The sequence below is a fragment of the Dendropsophus ebraccatus genome, chromosome 5, assembly GCF_027789765.1.
Source record: "Dendropsophus ebraccatus isolate aDenEbr1 chromosome 5, aDenEbr1.pat, whole genome shotgun sequence".
NCBI lineage: Eukaryota > Metazoa > Chordata > Amphibia > Anura > Hylidae > Dendropsophus > Dendropsophus ebraccatus.
Genome location: NC_091458.1, coordinates 99,117,591 through 99,126,839, shown reverse-complemented (window position 1 = coordinate 99,126,839; position 9,249 = coordinate 99,117,591).

Here is a 9,249-nt window from a genome sequence, read left to right as displayed (position 1 = left end):
CCTGTTCACCCCCCCCCCCCTCCCATCTCATGTAATAGCAGCCCTCCTCCTCAGTCAGTCAGCTCTCTGCTGGTGCCTCCTTCTCCAGGCTCTAGCTCTGTACCCTGATCCCTCCCTGCAAGTCACTCTTTGGTGACTACTCCACCCACTTTCCCTGCTGTCACGTCTTGTCACTATACTCCACCCTCAGCTTTTCCTCAGTGCCCCCTCCTCCCTCCTCTTCATCAATCTGTTCTAGTCCTGGCATCCTGAGCTATTTATATCTCATCGGGCGACTTATCCAGCTGCCTACAAAGAAATGAGGAAATGCCATCCCCATGCCTCCTCTTTATATTTATTTAGTATGGATTACAGAGCAGATGGATACAATGTAGATACAAAGTCACAATAGAATGAATGACAGGTGAAGTGTTCTTCAGCCTATAGGAGCTTATTTCCCCATGCATTCCCATGTGACTGAGTGGCTGCCTGCCTCCTGGATGGCTCATGTCCTGACTGACAGGCTGGGCTGATGGATCAGGTTGATAGTACCTTCTGGCAGCAGGGCCAGGCTGCCTCTCTGAACAATATCTAATCAGCTTGTTTGGACAAGGTGGCCTGGTTACCTTGTGTCATGCCAAGAGCATGTTCTATTCATTTTATAGTCATTTGCCAGATTTGTAGGAGACTATTGTTTCAAATCTCCCCAACCCCCATATGTATTAGACAGGTTTTCCAGATAAGAGTAATGTCTTTGACTGTACTAATGCAGAAACTGATATTTATGAACTCTTGTTAAAAATTCAATAGAAACTCCTACTTATGGATTAATCTATGCTTAGATTGCTAATAGTTATGGCAAAAAAAATGTACAGGGCGATTGCATGGCAGACATGGTAATGGCAGTGACTTCTGTATGGACATTGGTCTCCAGCCACCTGCTGTAAACATGTAACTGGTGGTTTGTTCTGCAGCTAACACACTGACATCATTTTGTATAGGATTTAACACAATGATCTATATGAAATAAAATGTGTCACCATATAAATCATACAGTAGGCTACGGGCACTATGTCTAAGGTCAGACTCTGGCTGAAATATTGGCATTATTTGTGCATTTTAGTTGTCTTGTCCAAATAAAGTAGCTCATCCGACTACAGCACTGGATTTCTTCTTTTTGTTTGGTAGATTCACACTTCAGGTGGTTGGAGCTGGACTTTTCTGTTTGTTCTTTGGCTATGGGCACTATAGCCTGAATCAGTACAGCATTTATTTCTAATGGTGGCTCTGATACAGCAGCTTTATAATGTCAGGAGGGGGTTTATGTCAGGGATTCCCCAATATATACCCCCAATGTATTCTAATGATGGATGACACTTAGTGCCATCCATCATTCATAGGACCCCACGTTACAAAAATGTATATCAAGCAGAACAAATTTTGTTGTATGAAATTTCACACAGAAAACAAAAACTCTGATGAAAACCAACCAGGGGCCAAAAGGATAGTCTTTTGACCTCTATCAGGTGGTCAGGGTTGTCTGGATAAGTTTACAATATACACTGGATAGATAATTGATGCATAAGGCAAACATGCAACATAAACATGGTGTAAAAGAGCATAACTCAGTTTCTGTATCCTGGTCCAGGGGTGTATTGATGACTGTCTGTAAATGGTTACTGTCCTTGCTCCAGTGCATAACTCTGTACAGTCAAATACTATATAAGTGTAACCTATATTACCAATAATACCAGTATACAAGGAGGAATATTAACCCCATACATATTATCGCCATGCTGTTACTGACCAAATCTAATATACCAAGAGCAATATTACCAATAATACCAGTATACAAGGAGAAAATTATTACCATACATTTTACCATCATACAGTTACTGACCAAATCCTTTATACTGAGACCAATATACAGTATACAAATATTACTGCCTCACCATGAACACTACTATTACAACCATACTGTTTCTGACCAATAATAAACAGTACCAGTTTACAAGGGATAAATATTACAACCACGTACTGACTAATGCCACCACTGTTACTGAATAAAATCCATATCACTTCATACAGTAACCGTACAGTAGATCCAAGCTCTACACAGGCTCTGCAGACAATATAAGTGATTACAGTGCAGTTATATCCAGCTACTTACAGGGGGCATCTGTACCCATGTAGTAGATGCACCCACTGTGCATTCCCCATATAGTAGATGGCCTCCCTCTGGGCTGCCCTCATATAATAAAAGACTCCTTTTGTGCAGTCCCTGTATAGTAGATGGCCCCTCTGTGCAGCCCCGCTTTAGTAATAGCCCACTTATAGTAGAAGGCCCTCTCTGTGAAGTCCACTTATAGTAGATAGCCCCACCCCATATAGCCCCACTCTGTGCATCTCCTATATAGTATATGGCCCTTTCTGTGCAGCCCATATATTTTAGGTGGCCCCCTCTGTGCACCCCATCATATAGTAGAATCCCCCCCCCCGTGCAGTCCACCTATAGTAGATGGCCCCCTCTGTGCTGTCCTCTATAGTAATTGCCCTTATGTACAGACCCCATGAAAAAAAAAGAAACCTCTGGAATTGATGTCATCGTGCACATTAAGACACACAATTGAATGGCATGCATATACAGCCCTGAAGCCATTGGGGTCTCAGACACTGACAGTAACATTACAGGACCAGGCCAATGCGCCCTCTAATGCAGAGGTAGTTCTGCCCTAAGTACATATTTTAAAAAAAATTTATTAGGCTATACAATCTGGCAGCTGATTAACCTGTTGTCAGGAACTTACCCGACCACGCTCCAGCGACGTCTGCTCCGGACGGAGTGCAGAGCCGCCTTCCTCTCCGGGGCCGGGTGACGTCACGGAGACCCGACGGCGTCCTTGGTTACCAGGGACGCCGCGGGCTCCGATGACGCGCGGCGGCTCAGCTGAGCGTTGTATGCTCAGCTGAGTAGTATTAGGCTCAAGCTGAGTGGCAGACGCCTCTGCCACCCGGCTTGCAGCCTACACATGTGAATTGATCAGGACTCAGGAGTCCGGACCAATCACATCCTGGTCTGGGCTCCTGGTCCTGTATTTAAAGAGCCAGCGGTCATTCACTGATCGCTGGCTATTAGGTGTATTCCTTGTCCCAGCTCTCCCTTGTATATTCCTGCGTTTCCCGTCCTATCCCTCCTACTGCTCGACTCGTTATTCTGACCTCCCGCCTGACTTGTGACTACTCTTTTGGATTGCTGATTTTGTACTGCGTTGCCCGTGTGGTTTGACCCGGCCTGGTTTACTATTCCTTATTGTGTTTGTCTGTCCGTATTGTTTTGTGTATCACGTATATAGCGCAGGGAACGTCTCCGTGGTTGTCCGCGACCGTCTAGGGTCGGCTGAGGCAATTAGGCAGGGACAGTGGGTGGTTCAGATAGGGCCCACTGTCTGGTTGTGTTTGTGTTAGTCTGACACCTGTTGTGTACTATCATTGGAACTCTGGCCTTTAGACTTTTTTAGTTAGAAATGTAATTTAAGGCTACGTTCATACGTATCAAAAATTCTGAGGCGGAGTCTATGGGAGACCGCCAGCCTCCCATAGACTGTCATTATGACAGGGAGGCTCGCGGCATTCCGCCACTTTTGCTACGTGTGAACGTAGCCTAAAACAGACTCCCCCCATATTGAGGGCCCATCTTTATATAAGATAAGTGAAGATCCAACTCCTGGCACCCCCAGCAATCACAGATTTAAAGGGCCACAGCGTTACAATTAGTGCTGCAGTCTATTTATTGTTTGTCATTTTATAGCAGCTGTGTTTTAGAGCTCAGGTACAGTTAAAACATTACACTATTGAAGTGATATCGCCATGTCAGTTCAGCCGTACTGCTGCAGACGCACTGGAGCTCAGTGCATCATAGTAAATTATGAAGCACGGAGTGCTGTAATAGGTGAAGCGTTCAGTCTGTGATATACATCCAGATTACAGACGTGTGAATCCAGCCTTTCACTTAGAATATGTTCAGACAGTCCTGGCAAACCCCTTAAAGCGACTCCGTACCCACAATCTGTCCCCCCCAAACCACTTGTACCTTCGGATAGCTGCTTTTAATCCAAGATCTGCCCTGGGGTCCGTTCGGCAGGGGATGCAGTTATTGTCATAAAAACAACTTTTAATCCGGCAGCGCTGTGTCTAACGGCCGGGGCTTACATTTGTATATGTATTAGGCTGGCACCACCTCTATGTCATTCCTCCCCACCCTCCTCATTATTAGGAATGATCCAGGAACATTTACTGCTGTTTGAGCTTTGCACAGGTGTATTAACGATCCAGCCCATGTGCCGGGCTGCAACAGGTGGGGAATAGGAAGCAATCTGCCTGGCGTATTCCTAATGATGAGGTGAGGGTGGGGAGGAAGGACAGAGAGGGTGTGCCAGCCTAATGCATATACAAATGTAAGCCCCGGCCGTTAGACACAGCACTGCCGGATTAAAAGTTGTTTTATCACTATAACTGCATCCCCTGCTGAACGGACCCCAGGACAGATCTTGGATTAAAAGCAGCTATCTGAAGGTACAAGTGGTTTGGGGGATCAGATTGTGGGTACGGAGTCGCTTTAATGAAATCCTCCATTAGAATGCATAGTAATATACTACTCCAAAAAGGCAGATGTGGATGTTTTTTTGTTTAACAATGTTTTAATAAAACAAGGTGCAAGGTTCAGTAGTTACAATATCTGCTAACAAAACCAGGTCTGGTGGTACTGTGTGTATCTCAGAATAATAGAACCAAGAAGTGGTGTAACATATACAATATAGGGGTGTTTTTACTGCATGCGCACAATCAATGATAAAATGTGCATTTTGCCTATCTACCATAAGGGAACAATTATGATTACTTTCCAACTACATTTAAACTAATATTGCTATATGTACATATAGTTTTTATATATACTGTATTGCTTTACCGTTGTGGTTCTACCCTAGCATCTAAGTGTATGTATTGCTTTACACTGCTCTCTTGTGTTGAAAAAGGTGAACAATGTATTTTATGGCTTTGTTAATTGCTTAGATAATTTTTTCTGCAATTCTAAATTGGAGGGCTTATGTGATATCATTTGAATAATTAAATTTTTAGTTGTGTTTTGTTAGATTGACCCTCTTTATTTCAAGTGGTGGGACCACAGCTGGGCTGTTTGCCAGTAGTATACACATAAGGCCTCCTTTCTCTTGCCAAACACAGCAAAGCACAGCACAGCACACACTTCTCTCTGTTATGCCATTAAACAGCGATGGACTTTAAGTAATATTGTGGCCCCCTTACTCTTTGTTGTTTTTTTTTTTATAAATTCTTTATTTAACATCCACATTTTCTAACAAAGGAAAGTTGAACAATCAAGGGCAAACACACCCCGAGCCAGAGAATTGCAAAGAAGATTTGTCAATGGGGATACATATAAAGGCACACAATAAAATAGTAAGGGAGAAAGAAAACAAGAAAAAATGAGCAGTCGTGTCCTACCGGACAAAAAGGTGCGTTGTCAGCATGCTCCCCAAATTATTGTGACAGCCCGGTGGCCGCCCCCCACCGTCAACCCCCTTGTCCTTTTCAGCTAAGGAACCAGATAGAGGAACTCCCAGCATAAGACGCCGAGGTTCAGGGGGTAGAAAAGACGGTAACAAAGAACAAGAAAGTAAGGATACACAAGGGGTTAGCGGACAGGGGGAAGGGGAAAAAGATCCGCAGGGGAGAATACGGGAGGATCGAAGGGGCAGGTAGAAGAAGAGCGAGGGAAGCAACTAAACTGGAAAAGAGAAGAAGAAAAAAAAAAAAAGGGGGGGGGGGGAGGAGGGGAAAAGGGGGAAGTGGGGGGAAGAAGGGAGGAGGTAGGGATGGCAGAGAAGGTCTGAGGGCGATGACCAGAAGTAGATGCCCCAGCCCCAGCTGTGAACCCTCGGGGTGACATCTAAGTCCCTCCAGAGTCCTGGGGGGGTTCTGGGCACAGCAAGGCTGCGTATTCAGCCGTGTCCTGAAACTCATTCTAGGCTAGCCATGTACCTGTGAAACAAGCGTTCTGATCGTGCAACACAGCAGTCAAGTCCTCCATTCTCACAAGTTCATTCACCTTAGTGACCCAGAGAGAAATAGGTGGCGGAGCTGTGCGCTTCCAATAGAGAGGGATGCATGAGCGAGCAGCCATCACCAGGAAGCGTAACAGGGAACGTCTGCACTTCTTTGTGGACAACTCAGTGTGGTGAAGTAGAAAAAGGGCAGGCGAGAGGTCCACCGAGGGGCCAATGACCCGCCGGATGGTCTCCTTAACCTTGTCCCAAAACGCTGCGAGCACTGGGCAGGACCAAAACACATGTAGATGAGTGCCTCCCGCAATCCTGCATCTCCAACACATCGGATCCACTTCAGGCCAGTTGTATGCATTCGCACCGGCACCCGGTACCATCGTGAAAGTATTTTATATCCCGCCTCTTGAAATCGTGAGCTCAGTGAGCCTTTATGGACAAGAGACATAATGTCAGTCCTTTGCGCTGGAGACAGAGAGAGGTGTAGGTCACTCTCCCATTTTGTCAAAAATGGAGGGGGTTCCTGGTCGGGTGGGATCAGCAGGTCGTTGTAGAGAAGTGAGAGTGTATGACGTAGTTGGCCAGAAGCCTCGCACAACGTCTCCAGATACGTCTTAGAAGCAGAGAATTGTGCCGCAGGGGGGAGAGTGCGCAGGAAATGTGTAAGTTGGTTAATACGCCACGCCCCTAATTGTCTTGGGTCAGAAATGGCTTCTAGAGCCGCAGGAGTCAGCCATGCTGACTGGGATATGAAGTGGGAGGCCCTGAAGATGTTGGCACTCGCCCACGCTCTAAAGCCCGGGTCCGAAATCCCAGGAACAAAATCCGGATGGCCAATGATCGGTGACATGGGTGAGTTAAGTGGGAGCAAGCGGTCACGGACCAGAGCGTCGGCGCAGGCCAGGAGTGTCGGGCCTATCGTTGGGTGTGAGCGTAGGTCTGTCAGGAGGGGGCCAGGGAGCCAGGTGATGCAGGCTAGAGGGATACCGGTGGAGGACTGTTCTATTTGGACCCATGGCTTCAGTGCGGCATGCCTACACCAGTCTACAACCCGGGTGAGGACCGACGCCAGGTAATACAGACAAATATCCGGAAGGGCGACACCACCTCTGTCTTTTTTACGACACAGTAAAGCGCGTTTAACCCGTGCTGGTTTAGCGCCCCATATGAATCTAGTCTGGGCGGAGGTCACAGCTTTAAGAAACGATTTCGGGACACGAACCGGCAGGCATTGGAAGGCATACAGCCACTTTGGTAGAAGATTCATTTTGAATATGGCACATCTGCCAAACCACGTGAACAATCCCTTGCTCCAATTGGCGCAACAGGAAAAGAGCTCCTTCGGGTCAGCAGTGAGATTGATCCCTAGGTACTTGAGCGTCTTGGAGGCCCAGCGGAATCTGAAAGAGGAGCGAAGTGACAACACCGTGTTAGGAGGCAATGATATGTTGAGCGCCTCAGACTTTGCATAATTGATCTTAAAATTAGAGAGTGAGGCAAATAGTTCCAACTCTCTCATAATGACTGGCAGAGTAACCTGAGGTGTGGTCACAAAGAAAAGTAAGTCATCCGCGTACGCGGCCACCTCCGATATCCGCAGTCCCCCGCACAATTCTCAAGAAGGGCTCCAGTGTCAGCACAAAAATGAGGGGGGAAAGAGGGCATCCCTGTTGTGTGCCATTGTAAATAGAGAAGCGGTCCGAGAGGACACCGTTCACCCGGACAGTAGCAGAGGGATTGGAGTAAAGGGACAGAATGCAAGTCAGGAAATTTGGGCCTAGACCTAAAGCCCGTAAGGTCTCCTCCATAAACGTCCAGTTGCATGAAAGCATGTCCAGAAGCATGAAAGGGGTACGGTGGGCCGAGGCATGGTGGACCAAGTCAACTGCATGAATGGTATTGTCCCGGGCTTCGCGTCCCGGTAGAAATCCCGTCTGATCTAGGTGAACGGCGCCTCCAAGGAAGGGGGACAGTCTAGAGGCCAGGATCTTTGCAAATAGCTTCAGGTCAACATTTAAAAGGGATATTGGCCTGTAGCTAGCACAAAGGGAGTGGTCATTCCCCTCTTTAGGGATGACTGAGATGATCGCCCTAGTGGTGTCAATGGGGAGCGAGGTGCCCTCAGTGAGCGAGTTGAATGCGGACGAGGAAATGAGGGGTTAGCAGAGGTTCAAGTGCCTTATAGTATCCCAGGGAGAAACCATCGGGGCCCGGTGCTTTCCCGGTCTTGGATGCCTTAAGGGCCGCACATAAGGCATCCGAGTTCCGTGTCTGAGAGTGGCTCTTCCAAAGAAGCGAGAGCCTCCTCAGGGAGACGCGGAAGGCCAGATCGGGCTAGGTAGTCCCTGATACGGGAACGAAAACCAGTGGAGTATAAATCGCGGAATGCCCGTGCAATGAGTCGGTAGCAATCTGAGGGACATAGGTCCGGGTGCGTTGGGCTCGCAGCGCCCTAGTGAGGGTCCGTCTGCACTTATTCCCAAACTCATAAAAGTGGCGCCTACATTTCACCAATGTGGCTTTGGCTTTGTCCAGGAGATGAGTGCGGAGGGACTCCCAAGCGGCCAGTAGCCTCACCGTAAGATCATCTGTAGGCGCAGATTTGTGGGTTTGCTCTAGGTCTCGCAATTCTGCCAGCAAACGGGCCATTTTTGCTGCTTTTTCCCGTTTAAGGCGTGCCCCGTGTTTCACCAGGATCCCTCTAGCCACGCACTTATGTGCCTCCCACACCACCATAGCCGAGGACTCCCCGCCTCCATTAGTACTGAAATATTCAGTTAGGGACTGTCTAAGGTCCGCTAGGACCACTATATCCTGGATCGAAGACGAGTTAAGCTGCCATTGCCATTGCATAGAAAACGGTTTGGGAGAGTGAGAGTGAGAGAGATCATGGCATGGTCTGAGAACGTGATGGTATCAATCGCAGCATCTCTGAACAAGGATAGGTGTCCATGTTTTAGCAGGAGATAGTCTAACCTGGAGTAGGTGTCGTGTACCGGGGAATAAAAGGAGTAGTCCCGGTCCCTGGGATAGCCAAGTCTCCAAGTGTCAATTAACTGATGTTCGTGTAGCAGGGCGCTCATGCGGGACAGGTGTGAGCGGCTAATATGCGAGGAACCTCTAGAGGTATCCAGAGATGGGTCTAACGCTAAGTTAAGATCCTCACCAACGACCAGGACCTCTGTAAAGTCAT